This window comes from Aquarana catesbeiana, linkage group LG05 (genome assembly GCF_042186555.1).
Source record: "Aquarana catesbeiana isolate 2022-GZ linkage group LG05, ASM4218655v1, whole genome shotgun sequence".
NCBI classification, from domain to species: Eukaryota; Metazoa; Chordata; class Amphibia; order Anura; family Ranidae; genus Aquarana; species Aquarana catesbeiana.
In genome coordinates this window covers 21872912-21896368 of record NC_133328.1, presented here as the reverse complement: position 1 = coordinate 21896368, position 23457 = coordinate 21872912, and the positions used below count along the sequence as shown (strand labels likewise).

Here is a 23457-nt window from a genome sequence, read left to right as displayed (position 1 = left end):
TTCACACTGGGGCGGGGTCGGCGGTAAAGCGCCGCTATTGTAAGCGGCACTTTACCGTCAGTATGCGGCCGCTAGCAGGGGAGTTTTACCCCCCCCGTTAGCGTCCGAGAAAGTGTTAAAACCTCAGCGCTTTGCCGGCGGTATAGCCACGCCGTCCCATTGATTTCAATGAACAGGAGCGGTGAAGGAGCGGTATACACTCCGCTCCTTCACCGCTCCGAAGATGCTGCTAGCAGGACTTTTTTTCCCATCCTGCTAGCGCACCGCTCCAGTTTGAAAGCCCTCGGGGCTTTCACACTGGAATTAAAGCAGCGGCACATTCGGGTCGGTTTGCAGGCGCTATTATTAGTGCAATAGCGCCTGCAAAACGCCCCAGTGTGAAAGGATCCTAAATGTAAAATTAAGGTGGCAGACGCACGGCCCTAATATACTGATTCACAGCTTTGTCTTCTTTTGTGTAACCCAAAGGCAATCAATCACAATCCACTCTACTCAATGTGAATAGTACAAGAGGATTCTGACACAGACATTTCTACAAAAAAAAAAATAAATAAAAAATATCCATAGCTACCGATAAATGCTGAGAGATTTCTGAGAGTAAAATTGTTAACAGATAAAAAAAATAAAAAAAAACAATAAATAAAATTAAAAAACAAACAAACAACAAAACAAAAAACAAAAAAATAGGATTTTTATAACAGCTTACCTGTAAAATCCTTTTCTTTGATGTACATCACGGGACACAGAGCCATAGTAGTTACCATGTGGGTTATAGGCCACCTTTAGGTGATGGACACTGGCACGGCCTAAGACAAAAAGTGCCCTCCCTATATAACCCCTCCCACTACTGGGAGTGCCTCAGTTTTGTAGCAAAGCAATACACGTGTATACCAAGAAGGGAGGGACCCCTGTGTCCCGTGATGTCCTTCAAAGAAAAGGATTTTACAGGTAAGCTGTTATAAAAATCCTATTTTCTTATCGTACATCACGGGACACAGAGCCATAATAGTTACTATGTGGGATGTCCCATAGCAATGCCAACTGAAGGGAGGGAGATGCAACAAAAGTAGGGCACCAAGAGACTAGAGGACCTATACTGCAGCCTGCAGTACACTGCGCCAAAAGAGGATATCCTCATGACCTTTTACATCTACTTGATAGAATCTGGTAAATGTATGGACTGAAGACCAAGTTGCGGCCTTGCAGATCTGAGCCATGGAGGCTTGGTGATGCACTGCCCAAGAAGCACCAACAGCCCTGGTGGAGTGCGCTTTAATATGAAAAGGAGGGATTTTCCTCTTTAAACCATAAGCTTGAACAATCACTTGAGGAATCCATTTAGAAATCGTACATTTCAACGATGTCTGTCCTCTTTTAGGACCGTCTGGCAACACAAACAAAACATCTGTTTTACGAATCTGAGCGGTCACTTTCAAATAGACCTTGACCGCTCTCACCACATCAAGAGAATTTAGTGACCTTTCTTCCACAGAACGAGGTTCTGGATAAAATGAAGGCAGAACAATATCCTGGTTTAAATGAAAACCTGACACTACCTTCGGTAGGAATTTAGGATGAGGCCGCAATACAACCTTATCCTAATGAATAATCAAATATGGCTCTTTACAAGAAAGAGCAGCCAACTGATACTCTTCTTCCACGCAACCAAGAAAATTATTTTCCTTGTTAAGAGGACCAAGGGAATATCTCGTATTGGCTCAAAAAGCTGTTTTTGTAATGTTGACAGGAATAAATTTAAGCTTCAAGGGTTCAGGGGTGACCTAATTGGAGGATTAATCCGCGTCACCCCCTGAATAAAGTTACGAACCAGAGAGTGTGAAGCAAGTGGTCGTTGAAACAACACCGATAAGGCCGACACCTAGCCTTTGATAGTACCCAAGGCCAACTTAATTTCTAATCCCATCTGTAGGTATTCAAGGATCCTATGACATATTTCCTGGGGTGCCAACCCCTGGATCCACACTAGGAGACATATGCCTTCCAGACTCTATAGTATATGACTGTGTTTATGAACATAAAAATAGATAACCAAAAAGTAGAAAAAATAATAGAAATGGGATATAACAATGCCTGGGATATGAGGACTATTGAAATGAATTACAAACTAGTAACAAGATGGTATTTGACTCCTGTAAGATTACACAAATTCCAACAAGAAAAAACACCTCTGTGCTGGAGAAAATGTGGCCAAAAAGCAACGATTACACACCTGTGGTGGGAATGTCCAATAATAACGGAGTACTGGAAGGAAATATTAAACAACATAAAAGAAATAACTAATGAAGAAATAGAACAAAATATATGGACTTGTCTTTTTCATGTCCACAATAAACCCAAGAAACAATATATGAATTCAATTGTCCCTAATCTCCTGAATGCGGCCAATGCCTTGATACCTAAAAACTGGCTAAAAAGTGGAAAACCAGAGATCAGAAAATGGCTAGAGGAAATAGATTACTACTATAAAATGGACCAGCGGAGGAGTGGAGAGGGAGGGGAGAAAAAGGAGAATAGTAGATGGGAAAGCTGGCAAAAATACAAATCCTCGGATATATATCTGGACAAGATGAGAGAAATAATAGAAGTAACGCCAAGACGATAAATATAACAAAAGAGTGAACCAAACATAGGGGAGGGGAGGGGGAGGGGATAGGAGGGATTGAGGGAAAATAAGGTAATAGTGTGTTTTGTTTTTCTTTTCCTTTTGTTTTTTGTTTTAAGATTGTTTTGGATTTGGTGTTCAACAGAGGGAGGGTCCTGGTGTCAGTTTTTTTTTTTTTTTTTTTCTTCTTTTTTTCTCCTTCTATAAAAAGGAGTTCGGCACGGTTTTTAATGTTAGTAAATAAGACCCTCAAAGGGAAAATAAAGACAAAATGAAAATGGAAATAATCCACAATGATGTGAAAAACAAGAGATAAAAATTTGACACATAAAGTTGATATAAAATCTCTTAAAAAACTTTTCGCTGAAGTGGAAAAAAAAAAAAAAAAAAATAATGACTGTGGAGGCTGGCTTCCTAGCATTAACCAAAGTAGAAACTACTGAAGCTGACAGCCCACGGTTTTTCAGAATGTGGGTCTCAATAGCCAAACCGTTAAATTTAGCATTTGTAAGGTAGGATGGAATACCTGACCTTGCGAGAGAAGGTCTATCCACAGTGGTAGGGTCCAAGGGTCCTCTACTGCCATTTTTACGATCTCTGCAAACCAGGATCTTCTGGGCCACGCTGGGGCCACAAGAACTTCCTTCCCTTCTTGCTTGATCCTGCGAAGAAGGCATGGAAGCAGCAGAACAGGAGGGAACGCATAGATCAGTGAAAACTGATGCCATGGAAAAACCAAGGCATCTGTTCCGTATGCCATCGGATCCCTTGTCCTTGACACAAAGTTGTCGATCTTGTTGTTGAACCTGGACGCAAATAGATCCACGTCTGGAACTCCCCATCTTTGACATATTGACAGGAAGATGTTGGGGTGAAGGGACCATTCTCAAGTAGTCCGCCTGCCAATTCTCTATCCCTGGAATGAAAATTGCTGATAGGCAAGGTATGTTGTTTTCTGCCCAGGATAGAATGCGATTCACCTCTCTCTGGGTCGCACGACTTCTCGTGCCCCCTTGGTGATTGACACTGCTGTGGCATTGTCGGATTGGATCCTGACAGGACAATTCCGTAGTCTGAGCATCCAGGCCTCTAGGGCCAGGCGTACTGCCCGAATCTCTAGAATATTGATGGGCAAGGTCATCTCTGATTTGGACCATTTCCCTTGGACAGATGCTACTTCCAGGACTGCTCCCCAGCCCAAAAGGCTGGCATCTGTTGTTACCACCTTCCAGGTAACTGGTAGAAAGGATTCTCCTTTTTGAACATTCTTGGATATTGACCACCAATTGAGGCTCTGATGCACTTTGGGGGATAAACGTATTGGGAAGTCCAGAGCTTGGACCTTCTTGTTCCAAGTTGACAGGATACTGTTTTGCAGCAGTCTTGAATGAAACTGCGCATAAGGAACGGCCTTGAAAGAAGCCACCATCTTTCCCAATAATTTTATGCAAAGTGGAAAAGAAGGATTCTTCTTTGTTTTGACAAACTGAATCAGTTCCTTTATGGAACTGATCCTTTCCTGGGGCAAAAACACCTTCTTCTGAACTGTATCTATGATCAGCCCCAAGTACTGCAATCTCCTTGATGGTTTTAAGGAGGATTTCTATAGGTTGAGAATCCAACCTAGGTATTCCAAGTAGCTGACTGCGGTGACCAAACTTTGGTTTAAGTGGGCTACCGACTGATCTATCAAGAGTAGATCGTCTAGGTAGGCTAGTATCGTTATACCTTGAGCTCTTAGCCTGGCTAAAAGAGGAGCCAGGACCTTTGTAAACACTCGAGGTGCAGTAGCTAGACCAAACGGCAGAGCTACAAACTGAAAATGAAGAAGCGTAGAAATTTCTGGTGAGCGGGGAAAATCGGTACATGGAGATAAGCATCCTTGATGTCGATTGACGCCAGAAATTCTCCCCCTTGTAGGATGGAGACTACTGATCGGATTGACTCCATGCAAAAAGAACGGATATTCAAAAACTGGCTTAGATCTTTGAGATCTAAAATGGGTCTGACGTCCCTGTTTGGTTTTGGAACCGTGAAAAGGTTTAAATAAAACCCCAATCCTTGCTCTACCAAGCGGACCACCGAAATCACTCTGAGACAAGAGATGATCCAACGCTAAAAAGAGAGACTTCTTTTTCACTGGATCTCTGGGAATGCTTGACCTGAGAAAACGAGGAGACGGGAACTCTTGGAACTCTAGTTTGTAACCTAGAGAAATTGAGTAAGCCACCCATCTGTCTTGACATTGTTCCCGCCAGACCTTTGAAAACTGTAGAAGCCTTCCCCCCACTCGCTCAAGTGCCCCTTCATAAGGAGGCTTTAGTATTTTGTTTTGTGGGTTTCCTCCCCCAGGTCCTCTTTTGGCCCTGGGACTGACCCTGATGTTTACCTCTTGAACCTGACGGTGGAGGCTGTCGTGACTGCCTGGAGGCTGATGCCCACGACACTGGGGAAGAAGCATGTTTAAAAGAAAAATTCTTAAACTTCTTTTTAACCGGTAAAAGGGAACTTTTCCGAATTAGAATTAGAATTATCTTTGCATATACTTGTACCAGTCCTAGCATGAGCCGAGAGGCCCGGAGAATAGAATTTTTCATAGCGTCTACTGTAAAACACAATGCTTCCAATATTCCGGCCAAATCCTGGGCCTGCTGATCAGGAATAACCTTGAGTACCTCTATAAACTGGTCCTTTAAGGATTGAGATACTCCGATAGCTGCCAGCGCAGGCTGAACAACTGAACCTGTGAGCGAAATATAGTTTTTAAAAAGGAATTCCAACTTCTTATCTGTTGGATCTTTTAGCATATAAGCATTGTCTACTGGACAAGTCAAGTTTTTGTTTACAGAGGATATAGCAGCGTCAATTGCTGGAATTCCCCAATTCTTACAGAACTCTTCCTCCATAGGATAAAGTATTGAAAATTTTTCGGAGGGAAAAACTGTTTATCTGGGTGCATTAGCTTTTTTAGCCATGAATGGATTGGAAAAGCATGAACAGATTGTGGAGGCTTTAATAAACCCAAACCAGAGGTGGGCTCATCGACTGACTGCGTTACTGGCACTAAAAATGTGGAGCGGACCAATTCAGTGAGGGATTGTACCAACAACCTTTCTTACGAACCTGATCCTGTATTAGGTTCTTCAGAAGAGGAGACATCAGCCTCTTCCTGGTCCTTTGAGAGAAATTCATCATCTCTCTCTTGTTCCTCAGCATGAGGATCCTGAGCAATGGACAGGGACCTGCTACGCTTAGTCCCACTCTGAGATGCAATTAAAGCATACATTTTTTGCTCCAAACTAAAAATGGTTGAAGAAAAAACCTCCTTAGTAATATACACAGGGGCTGCAGTGTTAAGAGCAGCTGCAACACTTGCCCCTGGGGATGCCATCTTTTTTGAGACGGTTCTAGGCTGTCATGTGACTATAGTCCTTCTAGAACCCTTTTTTTTAGGTGTTTTTACCCCCCCTTCCAACCATAGCTCGATGCACAAAGCAGAGATACTACCAGAAAGAATGCATCCACTGCTGGAGCAAAAGTCCAGCTCTGCTGCTGCTATTAATGCTCAGCCTGATGCAGTAGTAAATGTGTCAAAAGGAAAGCTAGCGTTACCAAAACTTCTTGCATGCCACCTTTGCTCTTGCGTCCCTACGCAGCTTGCACCAGCAACAATGGTGCCTTTTAAAACATACCTTCCCGCGCTGGGCGTTGGAGGACCCCAACGCTGCGCTAAGCCCCGCCCCCCCACATCGTCTACGGCCCTTCCTCTTTTTTTTTCAAAAAGGAGTTTTTACCGCGCGAGCTCCGATCCCATGGGATCAGCAGGAGAGAGGCAGTAATGGCAAAGGGGGGGGCCTGGAAGCCGCCGAGCTGGACTATTGCTCCAGCAGTGGATGTCCAAGTCGCCTTAAGCCAAATGCCTAAAGCTCCAAAAAACTCTGGAGCTTTCTTTGTAGCTCAAATCGGGTGGATTTAAGCATTTTGGGCGCGTTTTTATCCTCATGGAAATGCGCCATGTGTACATTTTCGTGCGCAGTCACAGGTTTTTGTGCAATTTTCTGCTCAAATGAAAAAATAAAATAGTAATAATATATGAACAAATAAAAGTAAAAATGCACAAACAACTAAAAATCATAAATAAAATATGTAATAATACACAAAATGATAATTAACCCCTAACCTTAAAAATATTAAACAAATTATTAATTAATTATATATATTTTTTTGGGGGTGTTTAGTTTTTTTTTTTTTTGAGTACTGTCCGTGATACTTTTTTTATTTATGTGTTTGCTTTTCTCTTTTTTTTTTTTTCTCTCTTCTTTAACATTCTGCTTAAAAATTTGTGAGACAGTACTGCTTGGACCTTGAAGAAGGGGACATACCCCGAAAGCTTGTCCTGAAAAATTGTATGTTAGTGCAAATAAAAAAAAGTATCACGGACAATACTCAATTTTCTCTGTCACAATTGCACCAATACGGCTACAATCAAATCAAGTAGTTTTTTTTTTTTTTTTTATAGGGTCAAGTTTAGGGGTTAATATTTTATTATTACTTTGGTAGTAGTAGTAGTAGTAATATTCAAACCCTAACAAAAAATAAATAAATAACTCCAACCTTAACTCTACCGCTTTACCATAACAAAAGAAAATAAATTATTAATAATAATAAAATAATAATAATAAAAAAGAAAAAAGAAAGGCTAATGGAAAAGCTAAAATGGCTGATGCAACAGAAAATAGTTTTTGGCCAATTAAAAAAAAAAGGAAAACTCAAAAAAACTGCATAAAAAAAAAACGCACAAGTCACACATAAAAATGCACTGAAAAAATGCTTAAAGATGCTACGCTCAGGTGTAAATGCAGCCTGAATGGAGTTTGACTAAACTTTGGCTTTAATCCTTTTTTTCAGTATTTTCACATTTGGAAGGATAATATTTAGTCAAAAATCCTCTTTACAGAATCCAAAATTGGTGGAGTGCGGTTGAAGGGAGAGCAACAATAAAGCGGACAATGCAAACAACCATTTGCTGAAAAAAAAAAAAAAAATGAACCTCTCGGGCTGATCGGACTTATGTGTCATGAAGGTATAATTGGCCAACTCTGCAGCTCTGTCAGATACCTTTGTATGTTTTGTTCCTTACTTCCTTTTTAATGGGTTGGTATAAAACGAGTTTGCTCATGGCGGTCGGTCCGTGGTGTGACAGGGAAGCATTATCGTCCAAGTCAACAACTGCTCAGTTTATGAACAGATCATGGACAATAGACCTTTTCTGATGTCTATAGGGACTTTAGGACCGGTTCACACCGCTGAGTGATGCATGTGATTCGCACTGCCAATCGCATGCGATGCGAATTCAGCCATACAGATAGTATGGCTGATTATGCATCGCATTCGGTCCAGACTCACACAGGACCCTTTTTTTGGTCCGCAGCAGAATCGGATCGCATTGTGTATTCACACCCATACAATCCGATTCATGTCCGAATTTGCAGTTCGCACTGCGATATGTGAACTGATTTGTCATTACCTTTTAATTGACACTCCCAGCAGTTCGCACAGGGCAGTGTGAACTGTCTCCGGGAGACATGCGATGCGGGAACACGCAGTGGATTCGCAGGGTTCCCGCACCGCTGCAGTGTGAACTGAGCCTTAAAGGGTTTGGAAACCTTTGCGTTTTTTTTCACCTTAATGCATCCTATGCATTAAAAGTGGAAAAACACCTGGCAGTCAACGCCAGGATTGCAACGGGAGGGGGGGTCCCTCTCGCACCACCGATAAAAGTGATCTTGTGGCGAATCTGCCACAGAGACCACTTTTATCTTGTAGCCGACTGAACACGGGGATACCGGGGTTATGGCAGCTCACTGCTGCCATAACAACGATATGCGTCCCCAAAGTAGGGACGTACATTTGCGTGCGGTGGTCGGCAAGTGGTTAAGAGTTCCCTTCACTGGAACTAAGGGACCAAGCCCAACCCCTGAAAAACAACCTCACACCATAATCCCCTCCTCCAACAAACGATTTGGACTTTCCGTTAGGAAATGTTCGATGAGAGGCTGTTGGCGGTAAATCCGATCGTGTGTACGCTCCATCGGACAATTGTTGTCGGATTTTCCACAGACAAATGTGTGTTGTCGGATTTTCCGAGCGTGTGTACACAAGTTTCGTCGGACAAAAGTCCAAAGTACAAACACGCATGCTCGGAAGCAAGGACGAGCCGGAAGCGGTCGGCCTTGTAAACTAGTGTTCATAATGGAGAATTAATATTCGTGACGCGGCAAATTATGAAATCTCGAAATGCAGCGCACAATTCTCTTCTTCTTTATGCTTAATGTGCATGGGACGCTAACGTAACTTCCTCTGAACAAATTTTTTGACAGCGTCAAACCGGCGTTAAAAAATGCCCGTTTTGCCGCTTTTGCATGCCGCAAGAACCTCCAAAGCCCAAAAAAAACAGTATTATTTACCAATTTCAGCCATTCTGTGAGACCAAAGAGTGAATAGCAGCAGCTGAGAGAGCAGCAGTGTCCTTGTATCTACCTCAATTTCTGTGCTTTTACTATGGATCCCATAATGAGCATATGTGAGGAAAAAATTCTAATTTTAACATATTTAATTTTTAAATTGCAATTGATTAGTATATTTTTTGTTTATTTTTTTTTTTATAAGCTGTATATGTAATTTCATTTTTCTTATTTATTTATTTAGTCTTTTTTATGCAAAATGTAATTGCATTTTTTTTTTATATATTTAATTTTTAAATTGCAATTGATTAGTATAATTTTTGTTTATTTATTATAAGCTGTACATGTAATTTCATTTTTTTTTTTTTTATTTAGTTTTTTTTATGCAAAATTTAATTGCAATTTTTAAAATATATTTAATTTTTAAAATGCAACTGATTATTAGAATTTTTTGTTTAACTTTTTTTAAAAGCTGTATGTGTAATTTCATATTTTTTATTGATTTATTTTGTCTTTTTTATGAAAATTTTAATTGCAATTTTTAAAATATTTTTAATTAGCCCTAACCCTAACCGGAAACCCTAACCTTAACTTGTTCTTCAAGGGGAAAACCCTAACCATAACCCCTAACCAGGGGCGGACTGACCATTGAGCCATTCGGGCACTGCCCGAGGGCCCTGGGCCACTAGGGGGCCCCCATCAGGGTTGCCAGCCTCAGTAAAACCAGGGACAGTATGGACCAGGGACAGCCAATAGACAGTATGGACCAGGGACAGCCAATAGAAACATGTCTGTTTATACTGTGTGTACATGTATGTGTATACTGTGTGTGTGTCTACTATGTGACCCCATAATCTCTGATTGCCTGGGGGCCCCATAATCTCCTATTACCCGGGGGCCCATGAGTTGTCAGTCCGCCCCTGCCCCTAACCCTAATGGGAAACCCTAACCCTGACCAGAAACCCTAAACCTAAATCGGAAACCCTAACTTGTTCTTCAAGGGGAAAACCCTAACTATAACCCCCTAACCCTAATGGGAAACCCTAACTTGTTCTTCAAGGGGAAAACCTTAACCCTAACCATAACCCCTGAACCCTAATGGAAAACCCTAACTCCTAAACCTAACCAGAAACCCTAACTTGTTCTTCAAGGGGAAAACCCTAACCATAACCCCCTAACCCTAATGGGAAATCCTAACTGGAAACCCTAACGGGAAACCATAACACTTACCATAACCCTAAACTTGATCCTCAAGGGGAAAATCCTAACCATAACCCCCTAACCCTATTGGGAAACCCTAACCGGAAACCCTAACCCTAGTCCTAACGGGAAACCATAACCCTAAACTTGTTCTTCAAGGGAAAAACCCTAACCATAACCCCCTAACCCCTAATAGGAAACACTAACCCTAAATTTCATGCAACTATATTTTATCAAGTCGGGGGGTGAAGCTCAATGGTGGGGTCATCTGGTTGAAATCTAAAAACATATAGGTCAAATTCCAAATATACTTTGGCTAACAGCAATGCTAGTGGTGTATTGGATTGGATCATGCTCATTAGGGGTATATAAATGGTCTATGAAGCATAGCAAGCAATTACAAGTTTTTAAAATATTTTTTTTGGTGTTTTTTTATCATTTGCTATCGTTTTTAAGTTTTGTAATGTTAAAAAATAGGGCACCTGTAAAAACGCTTTTAAACTAAATCGCGGCAAAACGCCGGTACCTCGTTTTGCATCTGAAACGACGGAAACGTCGGCGTCTGAACTCATTTTTTTTGCCTTCAAAGAAACGCCTATAAAAACGCAACTGCCTAAAAAGGACATTAAACGAACCTGTGTACATGTACACATAAGAGAACATTGGATAAGTTGAGGGGCAGCTGAAAAAAAAAAACAGCCAACTGCCTCTGAACGTCCGTTTACCAGCAGCCGTGTACATGAGGCCTTAATGGGATAATAATGAAGCTGCTTTGCTGGTGATACTGATGGAGTTATTGCAAACGTATTTGAAAAGGCTTTTTTTTTTAAACATTATTATGGTTTTTTTATTTATTTATTTATTTTTTTATTTGGGCAAGTTACCACAACACCATTATCCCGTAGGTTTTAAGATCAAAGATACAACTATGTTGGTTTCTCTTGTCAATTTTACATTGTATTTTTTTTAAATGTAACTGCCGACTCCCAAACTGTCATTTGAAGTAAAACACATAGCCAAGTATTATTCTCAAAACAAATAAAATTAGACATGATATCTGCCAATAGAACTGAACCAAAAAGTGCATTCTATGCATCCAAAAATATAGAAAATATACCAAATCAAATCATTATTATTCAACCAAAAAAATAATGTCAAAGCAATAACTCCAAGGCCAATAATAAATAACACGTTATCTCCTCCGATTCCGCAACATGGCTGGTTGACGAACAGCCATTCAAAAACGAACGGAAAAGCACGAAATGAAAAGCGAGAAATGAAAAGCATGAATCCACACTCACCAAACTTCTACTAACATGAAATTAGCAGAAGGAGCCCAAAGGGTGGCGCTAAAGAGCTGAAATACAACGTAGTACGTCACTACGTTCGTGTTTGTTGGCCGGCAATTCCTTGCCGTCTGTATGCAAGACAAGTTTGAGCCAACGCCCTTTGGACAAAAGTCCACGGTTTTGTTGGCCAACAATCCGATCGTTTGTACGAGGCTTTAGTGTATATAATGAGTACTTTGAAAAGTTTTAGAAGTTACCGTAACATTTACCCAAAAGACATTTGATGCCACTCACACTTTTCCACGCCTGCTGGGCTGTGTGCGTTATTTAGATAAAAAAAGTTGCAAATTCCTTCTCTAGGGGTTGCCTATTGTTCAGAGAGTGCAATTAGCATCCCTGCTGAATAACTGTCAAGATAAAATTACTACATCTTTTGTGTGTTTTAGTGAAATCTGAACACTTGAAATGTCAAACCATTTTCTTTTCAAGAAAAAAAAAGCAAAAAATAAAATAAAAATTTAAATCACGCACACCCTTGCACACAGAACTGCTTGTATCTAATCAGCTGCACTGTTCTGGAATCCCAGGCTTGGAGCGGAGCTGCAGGGCTCTTGATTTATGCTGTTTTATCAGTGGCGATGATAGGCACTTTTAAGTGCCTGTATTTTTTATTTTATTTTTTTATGTAGTTTTAACCACTTGCTGACCAGGCCTTTTTCGGGAACTTTTAGTTTACAAGTTAAAATTCGTATTTTTTGCTAGAAAATTAACTTAGAACCCCAAACATTATGTATATTTTTTTTTTTAGCAGAGACCCTAGAGAATAAAATGGCGATCATTGAAATATTTTATGTCACACCGTATTTGCACAGGAGTCTTTCCAGCACATTTTTTTGGGAAAAAAATACACTTTAATTAAATATATAAAAAAAAAAAAAACACAATAGTTACCGAAATTTTTTTTTTGATAATGTGAAAGAGGATGTTACGCCGAGTAAATAGATACCCAACATGTCATGCTTTAAAATTGCCCACGCTTGTGGAATGGCGAAGAACTGTGGTACTTAAAAATCTCCATAGACAATACTGTCCATAGACATAATTTTTTCAAAATACTCCCACAAATGCGGCCCATTGATTGCAACCAAGATTTGTTAATTTGCACACACAAAAAAGTTTTTTCCCTAACAAATTCATTCAAGACCATGTTGCAAGAATGAATACACCCCAATGAAAAAGTCTTAGGCTGCCCATACACTATACAATTTTCTTGTTCAACTTTCCCTTAGATTTACCAAAACCATAGAATATAATATAAAAGTCAAACCTAAACCCTTTCAATTTGTATGCAATCAGGCTGGCCCTTGCACTACATAGTTGAAGGTAAATCTAAAGGAAATGTAATAGAAAAATTGTATATAGTGCATGGCCAGCCTTCGGAGCAAAGCTAAAATTTTAGACAACAAAATCCTAATTAACAAGAATTCACCTACAGACGAGTCTAATTATTCATTGAACAGGTGTCCAGCAGACAATGGATTATAAAAAAGGACGTTAAGCCCAGGTTCACACTGAGCTGCGGGAATGAAGCTGTGCGAGTTCACTCCCGCGTGTCAGTCCCGATTTCGGCCGCAATTTCAGCGACATCTGTGCAGGCTTCTGTTATACAAGGTGTACTGGATTGGATCATGCTACAAAGCTTGTGCTGTGTATTTTGGCCCCCTGTATCACCTGTAATACCTGGCTGATCCTGCCCTTTCCTATGTAAACTGACCACGGTATATGATGGCTGCTGAGCCCTGACACCATGGTCAGTTTATGTGTCTCCATAATCTGCTCTCTCCTGTGTCCTCCTCTGTGCTCCGTGTCCGCCCCCCCCCCCCCCCTTCCTGCTGCTCAAATTACTGTACATTTTTTATAGTATTCTGTTTACTCATGTAAAGTGCTCCTGTGTCTGTGCCTTATAAAAAAAAAATGCAGCTATATACCTGTTTACACAGCGCCAATTGGCGCTCACGCGACCCGCCACCTCTCTCCTCCTTACTGTCATGTGAGCGCCGACTGCTCTGTAAACCGGTATATAGCTGCATTATTTTTATAAGGCACAGAGGAGCACTTTACATGAGTAAACAGAGAGGATATTGTAATTTTCACTTGGTGGGTTAACAACCACTTTAACCGCTTAAGGACCGCCCCACCTACATATACTGTGGCAGGGCGGCCCTTAAGCGCAAAATCACATACCTGTATGCGATTTCTTGTTCCTATTCTGAGGAGCCCGGGCGATCATTTTCGGACAGAGGCAGAACGGCTGTCTGCCCATGTAAACAAGGCAGACCGCCGTTCTGCCAGAGGGGAAAATGGAGATCTTGGGTTTCTGCTAAGCAGAAACACAGATCTCTGTTTTTCTTTAGTCAAAGCACCTCCCCCACAGTTAGAAAGTACCCTCTAGGGGCACATTTAATCCTTTGATCGCCCCTGATGTTAACCCCTTCCCTGCCAGCGTCATTAATACAATGACAGAGCATTTTTTTTTTAGCACTGATCACTGTATTGGTGTCACTGGTCCCCAAAAAGCGTCACTTTAGTGTCAGATTTGTACACTGCAATGTCGCAGTTCGCACAATAAAATAAATAAAACAAAATCGCTGATCGCCACCATTACTATGAAAAAAAAAAAAAAAAAAAAGTCTAAATCTATACCATAGATTGTAGACATGATAACTTTTGCGCAAGCCAATCAATATACGCTTATTGGGTTGAAATTCGATTTGAATTGGGAAGAAATTTGATTTTTTACATTTTTTTCATTGGATATGTTTTATAGCAGAAAGTAAAAAAAAAAAAAATACATATTTTTTTTTTTTCCCCAAAATTGTCAGTCTTTTTTTGTTTATAGCGCAATAAAAACCGCAGAGGTGGTCAAATACCACCAAAAGAAAGCTCTATTTGTGGGGGAAAAAAAAAGGACATCAATTTTATTTGGGTACAACGTCGCGCGACCACGCAATCGTCAGTTAAAGGAACGCATTGTCGTATTGCAAAAAAAGAGGCCTGGTCAGGAGGGGGGGGGGGGTAAAATCTTCCAGAGCTAAAGTGGTTAACAAAGAAAACCCCTCCCATTTCATGATGTCAGCAATGGCACCACATGGAAGAGAAATGTCACAAGGCCTGAGCGAGAAAAGAAAGGTGAAGGCTACAAGAAGATCAGCAAAGCTTTACTTATCAGTCAGAACACTGGAGCAAAAGTGATACAAAAATGTAACAAAGATGGAACTGCAACCATCTCAGAGAGGTTCGGGGCGTCCACGTAAGTTAACACCTCGACAGGAGCGTCTTCTGATGAGAAGGCTTGTAGAAAATCGCCACGCAAGTTCACTGCAGTTAGCTAAAGAAGTAGAAAGCCAAACTGGGGTGATCGACTCCCGTGACACAATACGGTGTACACTGCAGAGGAATGGCATGCATGGGTGTTGTCCACGAAGGAAGTCTCTCCTAAAGCCCATGCGCAAAAAAGACCGCCTAGAATTTGCCAGGGCCCATGCTGAAAAAGAAGACTACTGGGACTCTGGAGTGACGAGACCAAGATAAATGTTTTTGGAACTGATGGCTTCAGAACTTTATGGCATCGCAAAGGTGAGGAGTACAAAGAAAAAATGCATGTTGCCTACAGTGAAACATGGTGGTGGCAGTGTCCTTCTGTGGGGCTTCACGAGTGCTGTTGGTGTCAGGGAGCTGCATTTCATTGATGGTACCATGATTTCACAGATGTTCTGCTCTATATTAAAAGAGAAGATGCTACCATCACTCCGTGCCCTTGGTCGCCGATCACTTTTCCAACATGACAATGATCCAAAAACACATATCTCAGGCCACTGTTGCATTTCTGAAGAACATGGTGAAAGTGATTTAGTGGCCAAGTATGCCTCCTGATCTGAACCCAATGGAACACCTATGGGGAATTCTGAAGAGACAAGTTGAGCATCACTCTCCATCCAGCATCCAGGCTCTAAGGCCCCATTCACACTAGCGCGTTTTTTGATGCATTTTGCATTTTGCAGAAATGCACGGGAATTTTTTAACATGGGTTCCTATGGAACATGTTCACATCAATGCTTTTTTGTATCTCCGCGTTTTTGGAAAGGGTCGGGGACTTTTTCTCATGCAAAATGCAGCGTTTTGCATGTAATGGTTTTCAATGGACAAGCATCAAAAACGCAAGTGCACCTTTTTTGCAGCGTTTTTGATGCGTTTTTGGTGCGTTTTTGGTGCGTTTTTGCCGTTTTTTTTTTTTTTTTTTTTTTTGTAATTTTTTTGTAAGACTGTAAAAAAAAATGAAAAAAAAAAAAAAAAAAAAAAAACGCAAAACGCAAATCGCGGCAAAAACGCGGCAAAAACGCGGCTCAAAAACGCGGCAAGCATGAAAAAAAAACCTCCAAAAACGCTCAAAAGCAACATGCATAGGTGTGAATCGAGCCTAAAAGAGGTTGTTCTTGAAGAATGGAAAAAGATAGATGTGTCGCCAACTTGGCTGAACAGGATATGGAGCTTTAGTTCCACTTTAAGAAGAGCAATCATTTGAATTTTTATTTTACATTTCTGTTTTCTATGGGACAAAGTACATGTGGTACTATGTCCCATGTTTCCAAGTGCTTTCTAAGTGTAGCACTACCCCCCATAGGTGAAAGTGATTCAGTGGCCAAGTATGTCTCCTGGTCTAACACCTATGGGGAAATCCTGAGCATCACTCTCCATCCAGCACCCAGACTCTAAAAGAGGTCATTCTTGAAGAATAGAAAACGATCGAAGTTTAAATATGTCGCCAACTTGTTCAGTCCATGCCTAGAAGACTTGGTGCTGTCCTTACAAATCACAGAGGTCCTACAATATACTAGATGGAGTAGTTTTTGTTGTGGGGTGTATTTATTTTTGCATCAACTAATTTGAGTAAAACTGAAAATTTTGTAATCTAAGTTATAATAATAACCTCACTTTCAGGTAATGGAGCCAAACAAATGTTCTATAAAACTCAGTTTTGTTAAAATTTTGGAAACTGTTCTCGTGTTCATTGAGATATTGATTAAAATCTTACTTTTCAAGAACGGAGTGTACTCATTTATGGTGAGCACTGTGTATCCCATAGTTTGTAGGCTCTATAACTTTCACGCAAACCAATTATTATACACTTATGCCGCGTACACACGAGCAAATTTTCCATCGGAAAAATCTTGGATGGTTTTTCCGACGGAATTCCGCTGAAGCTTGGCTTGCATACACACGGTCACACAAAAGTTTTCTGAACTTTTGACCGTCAAGAACGCGGTGACGTACAACACTACGACGAGCAGAGAAAATGAAGTTCAACGCTTCCGCGCATTGCGTCGAATTGTTTCCGAGCATGCGTAGGAATTTTGCGTTTCGGAATTTGTACAGACGATCGGAATTTCAGATCGGAACTTTTTCCGACTGAAAAATAGAGAACTTACTCTCAATCTTTTGCTGGCTGGAATTCTGCCAACAAACAATGGAGTATACACACGGTCGGAATTTCTGACCAAAAGCTCACATCCGACTTTTGCTGGCAGAATTTCTGATCGTGTGTACGGGGCTTTATTGGGATTTTATTTTACCAAAGACATGTAGCAGAATACATATGGCCAAAATTTAAGAACATTTTTGATGTATTGGATAGGTTTTAGAGGAGAAAGTAAAAAAAAAAAAAAAAAAATCTAAAAATCTGGCCTCAAGTATGTGCTTGGCTGAGGAGCCAATTGATTCTTGCCTGACTCTAATTAAATTCGTTCAAATAATTAAATTAGTTTAATGAACTAAAATTAGTTCTGCCCTCGTTTTGAATTAAAATCTTAATTTTAATTTTTTAATTTTAAATTTCAATTTTAAATTTTCAGTCTATTTTCGTTTATGTAATCAAAAATAAAAAAACCCAGGTGATGATGAAATACCACCAAAAGAAAGCTCTAGATTTGTAGAAAAAAAAAAAAGATATAAATTTTGTTTGTGTGCAGCTTTGCATGACGGCAGCGCAATTACCATTTAAAAGTAGCGCAGTGCCAAATAGCAAAAAATGGCCTGGTCCTGAAGGGGATAAAATCTTCCGGAACTGAAGTGGTTTAGAAATATGCTAAATGTATGATTTTGTTAGGTTTATTTAGAATAGTGCATACGTCCTCAACATGTTGAGGGTTGGGGGGGTCAGTGTCCAAAGCAGTAGTTGCGGGGGGGGGGTGTGTGTATAAGACGGCTGGCCTAGAGAAGAGAAAAAAAAGGAATCACTTTGCCCTTGAATAAACATGCTGTTTAATATCCCTGCTGGCCACTAGAGTGGACTGAATGGCTCCTGAATGCTGCCTTCATTTGTTCACTCCAGCAGAAAGCAGCAGCTCAATGTACATGTCCTATATTTTTTTCTGGCGTGCAAAGAGTTAAGTGCAGATTACTCAGAAGACAGAATCTGCCATCTCCCCAATTATCCCGAGTTATCTGCTGGCTGCTGCTGTAATCACCGAAGATTATGCCTTTAATTATGCCTAGTGCAGCTTACTACACAACACAGATTTCATAACCGCTGCCCGGCCTCTGACACCGTGCCCTCAATACACGCCCGCTGTACAAGAATTGTCAGCTTTTATTGTAACCCAAAATATAAAAATCATGGCTGTGCGGAATTTAGTGATGTGGTTTGTGTAATGTAATGATTGGGTAACATGTGTTTCTGCAACATACTGCAGAAGAAGAAGAGTGTTTTTTTTCGGCCCCGTTCACACTGGGGTGCTGCTAGATCTCATAACCTGCCAGAATATGCTGTGCTGGAGCAGATTAGGGAACAATGGCGGCTGGTGTTCAAAAATTTGGGGGGGGGGGGGGTGCAAAACAAACTGAAAAATACTGAAAAAAAAAAAACCCCATCAATTGCAGCCTCGCTGTGCCCATCAAATGACGCCACTCGTGCCTAGAGCTGCACGATTCTGGCTAAAATGAGAATCACGATTTTTTTGCTTAGAGGATAGATCACGATTCTCTCATGATTCTCGCGGCGTAACATCATCTTTCACATTAAAACAAAAAAAATTGTGCTAACTTTACTGTTTGTTTTTTTTTTTTATTTATTGAAGTGTATTTTTTCCCAAAAAATTGCATTTGAAAGACCGCTGGGCAAATACAGTTTGACATAAAATATTGCAGCAATTGCCATTTTATTCCTAGGGTCTCTGCTAAAAAAAATATATATATATATATATATATATATATATATATATATATATATATATATATATATATATATTTATTCTCTAATGTTTGGGGGTTCCAAGTAATTTTTTTTAGCAAAAAATATTGATTTTAACTTAAGAAAAAAGTGTCAGAAAAAGATTTAGACTTTAAGTGGTTAAACTTCCTGCATTTACACGTTGTTTAAAGCTTGGCAGATTGCCCAGGTTATTTGTTTACACAGAGAAGTTTATCCCTTTGATCTAAGAAGGAAGTTAGATACAATGTTTCAAGTTCTAAACTTGGCAGACTGCCTGGATGTTTTCTTTTGACAGCTGAGTGAACAGATAATCTCTCCACTTGTTTATATGAAAGAATCGGCAAACTCAGCAGGAGAGATCGTCAGGGGAGGTGAATCAGATCACGATTTTTTAACGATTAATTGTGCAGCTCTACTCGTGCCCCCATCAAATGACGCCACTAGTGCCCCCCCATCAAATGACGCCACTAGTGCCCCCCCATCAAATGACGCCACTAGTGCCCCCCCATCAAATGACGCCACTAGTGCCCCCCCATCAAATGACGCCACTAGTGCCCCCCCCATCAAATGACGCCACTAGTGCCCCCCCATCAAATGACGCCACTAGTGCCCCCCCATCAAATGACGCCACTAGCGCCCCCCATCAAATGACGCCACTAGCGCCCCCCATCAAATGACGCCACTAGCGCCCCCCATCAAATGACGCCACTAGCGCCCCCCATCAAATGACGCCACTAGCGCCCCCCATCAAATGACGCCACTAGCGCCCCCCATCAAATGACGCCACTAGCGGCCCCCATCAAATGACGCCACTAGGGCCCCATCAAATGACGCCACTAGGGCCCCCATCAAATGACGCCACTAGGGCCCCCATCAAATGACGCCACTTGCGCCCCCATCAAATGACGCCACTTGCTCCGTCAATCAAATGACGCCACTTGCGCCCAAATGACGCCACTTTGACTCCCGCCCACCGTCTGCCCAGCACTTACCTCAGCTTAGTGGCGGGTCAGGCAGCGGGTGACGGCGGCGAGCTGTGGGACGGCTCCTGTGTCCTTCATGTTTCCCCCTCCTCTGTTCTTTTGTCCTGCTAGGCGTCCAATAGGGGCGCCTGTGCCTTCAACCAATCAGGTGACGGGTATTAGACCCACACTTCCTGATTGGCGGAAAGGTGGTTCAGTATTAGAAAATATTCATTTGCTTTTCTAAACACATCTGGGTGGACTCCGAGTGCAATGCTCTGTGCTCAGAGTCCACCTGTTTTGAAGCCTATTAGAGCCTATGGCTCTAATCAGGTGCTTAAAAAAAAAAACACCCCCGCTGCTGGAATTCAGGCGCCTGGCGTCCGAAAAGGGTCCGGACGCCAGAATAGGGGGTGGCAGCAGCGGCCATGGATAGATTCAAGCAATGCACATATCTATCCATTAGTCAAATGGGGGGGTGGCGCGACAGAGGGGGCGGCGCCTGTGTGCACTTAAAGGATGGGCTGCCCCTGTTAGGGAACCTCTAATCCCCCCCCCCCCAATCACCCCTTCAATGAATGAACCCAGAATCAAAGTATATTAGGTTACTTCTGGGTTCAGTGCTGTCATTCCCCGGCTACTGTACTTGATTAACTGCAGTGGAGGAGAGAGGAGCAACAGGGGGGGTCCAAGAGACCCATGAGGTTTCCATAAAGAGGACCGGTCACCTGCACAAAGCTACCATGGCAGTGGTCTCCAAACTGTGGCGCATAGGTTGGATATGGTCCTTTGCTTGCCTTTATCTGGCACCGACAACGGGCCACCATTTCTCCCACTGGCACTGACAATGGGGCACCATTCCGTCCACTGGCACCGACAATGGGGCACCATCAGTAGGGTACTATTCCTCCCACTGGCATCAACGATGCCTTTATCTAGCCCCGAGTTATCTGCTGGCTGCTTTTATCTGGCCCTTTTTCTCCAATTTATACGAGGCACCATTCCTCGCTGGCACCATCGATGGGACACCCATCCTCCCACTAACTAGGGGTATTGGTCAGAAACGTAACGATATTGGTCAGACCTCCTCCCCCTGTCCCTGCGCGCTGCAGTCTCTGCCAATCTAGGCCAGCAGTGCGGCGGGTAGCAGAGAGATGACATCATCTGTCACTGCCCGCCTTGCATCATCGCAGTGGCAGGTGACGGTGATGTACAGAATAGCGGCACGTGATAGGAGGCTAAAAAAATCAGCATCGGCCCTGAAAAAATGATACCGGTTGACCTAGGGTTGCCACCTCATCCCTTTAAACCCGAACACATATTAATTACACAGGTTCTGTGGCTGATTAAGGTAGTAATTAAACTCACTTGGTGCCTTATCTACATTAAATTAGCCTCAGAACCTGTGTAATTCATATGTGTTCGGGTTTAAAGGGATGAGGTGGCAACTCTAGGTTGACCGCTACCACTAACACCAACAAAAAGGGACACAACTCCTCCCGCCGACACCAACAACGGGGCACCACTCCTCCCGCCGACACCAACAAAAAAGTACAACACTCCTCCCGCCGACACCAACAAAAAAGTACAACACTCCTCCGCCGACACCAACAACGGGGCACCACTCCTCCCGCCGACACCAACAAAAAAGTACAACACTCCTCCCGCCGACACCAACAACGGGGCACCACTCCTCCCGCCGACACCAACAAAAAAGGACAACACTCCTCCCGCCGACACCAACAACAGGGCACCACTCCTCCCGCCGACACCAACAAAAAGGGACACCACTCCTCCCGCCGACACCAACAACAGGGCACAACTCCTCCCGCCGACACCAACAACAGGACACCACTCCTCCCGCCGACACCAACAAAAAGGGACACCACTCCTCCCGCCGACACCAACAACGGGGCACCACTCCTCCCGCCGACACCAACAAAAAGGGACACCACTCCTCCCGCCGACACCAACAAAAAGGACAACACTCCTCCTGCCAACACCAAAAACGGGGCACCACTCCTCCCGCCGACACCAACTAAAAAGTACAACACTCCTCCCGCCGACACCAACAAAAAGGGGCACCACTCCTCCCGCCGATACCAACAACGGGGCACCACTCCTCCCACCGACACCAACAAAAATGGACACCACTCCTCCCGCCGACACCAACAACGGGGCACCACTCCTCCCGCCGACACAACAACGGGGCACCACTCCTCCCGCCGACACCAACAACGGGGCACCACTCCTCCCGCCAACACCAACAAAAAGGGACACCACTCCTCCCGCCTACACCAAAAGGGTCACCACTCCTCCCGCCGACACCAACAACGGGGCACCACTCCTCCTGCCGACACCAACAAAAAGGGACACCACTGCTCCCGCCGACACCAACAATGGGGCACCACTCCTCCCGCCGACACCAACAAAAAGGGACACCACTCCTCCCGCCGACACCAACAATGGGGCAACACTCCTCCCACCGACACCAACAAAAAGGGACGCCACTCCTCCCGCCGACACCAACAATGGGGTACCCTTCCTCCCACTGATACCAACAATAGGGCACCATGTTGATGGCGAGCTATACCTCCCACTAATAAGGACAAGGCATTATTTACTCACACTGACCCATGGGGCAATTTCTGCTGGCCACAGTCCGGCCCTCCCAAAGTCTGTAGGAAATAAAACTGCCCCTCGTTTAGAATGATTGGAGATCACAGATATACAGGAGTTGTTGGCTCTGCTTATGATAGCAGCAAAGTTGTTAATGGGATGACAACAATGCTGCACTGCTCTTAAATTCAGAGCAGAGTTGTCACTTTCATATAGGCGGAGTTTGCTTAGTTTGCCATAGTGGTGGGATAACAAAAAAAAATGTTGCAGGGGAGACAGTTATCAGCATGTGACACAAATCAAGGAGGATTTCGCTCAACAAGAAGAGTAAAGGAAGTTTTTTTTATTTCTTTATGAGGCTTGTGCATCACAGCACATGAAATATGTACATGACACAGAGCACTACAATGCAGAGAAAATGAACTGAAGTGCGCTCTACTGTACATATACAGTCATCACTATGCCCCCCCCCATATACACCCCCCACCCAGGAGTCATCGCTCTGCCCCCCCATATACACCCCCCCGCCCAGGAGTCATCGCTCTGCCCCCCCATATACACCCCCCCACCCAGGAGTCATCGCTCTGCCCCCCCATATACACCCCCCCACCCAGGAGTCATCGCTCTGCCCCCCCATATACACCCCCCACCCAGGAGTCATCGCTCTGCCCCCCCATATACACCCCCCCACCCAGGAGTCATCGCTCTGCCCCCCCATATACACCCCCCCCACCCAGGAGTCATCGCTCTGCCCCCCCATAGACACCCCCCATCCAGGAGTCATCACTATGCACCCCATATACACCCCCCACCCAGGAGTCATCACTATGCACCCCATATACACCCCCCACCCAGGAGTCATCACTATGCACCCCATATACACCCCCCCACCCAGGAGTCATCACTATGCACCCCATATACACCCCCGCACCCAGGAGTCATCGCTCTGCCCCCCCATATACACCCCCCACCCAGGAGTCATCGCTCTGCCCCCCCCTATACACCCCCCACCCAGGAGTCATCGCTCTGCCCC

The 23457-nt window shown here is 43.1% G+C and overlaps 1 protein-coding gene across 1 annotated transcript in view; it reads right to left on the bottom strand.

Moving 5' to 3' along the window:
- The window catches only part of ANKMY2 (ankyrin repeat and MYND domain containing 2), a 72860-nt gene that overhangs the window by 48497 nt on the left and 906 nt on the right, over positions 1-23457 (bottom strand). The gene's annotated exons all lie outside the window — the stretch shown is intronic.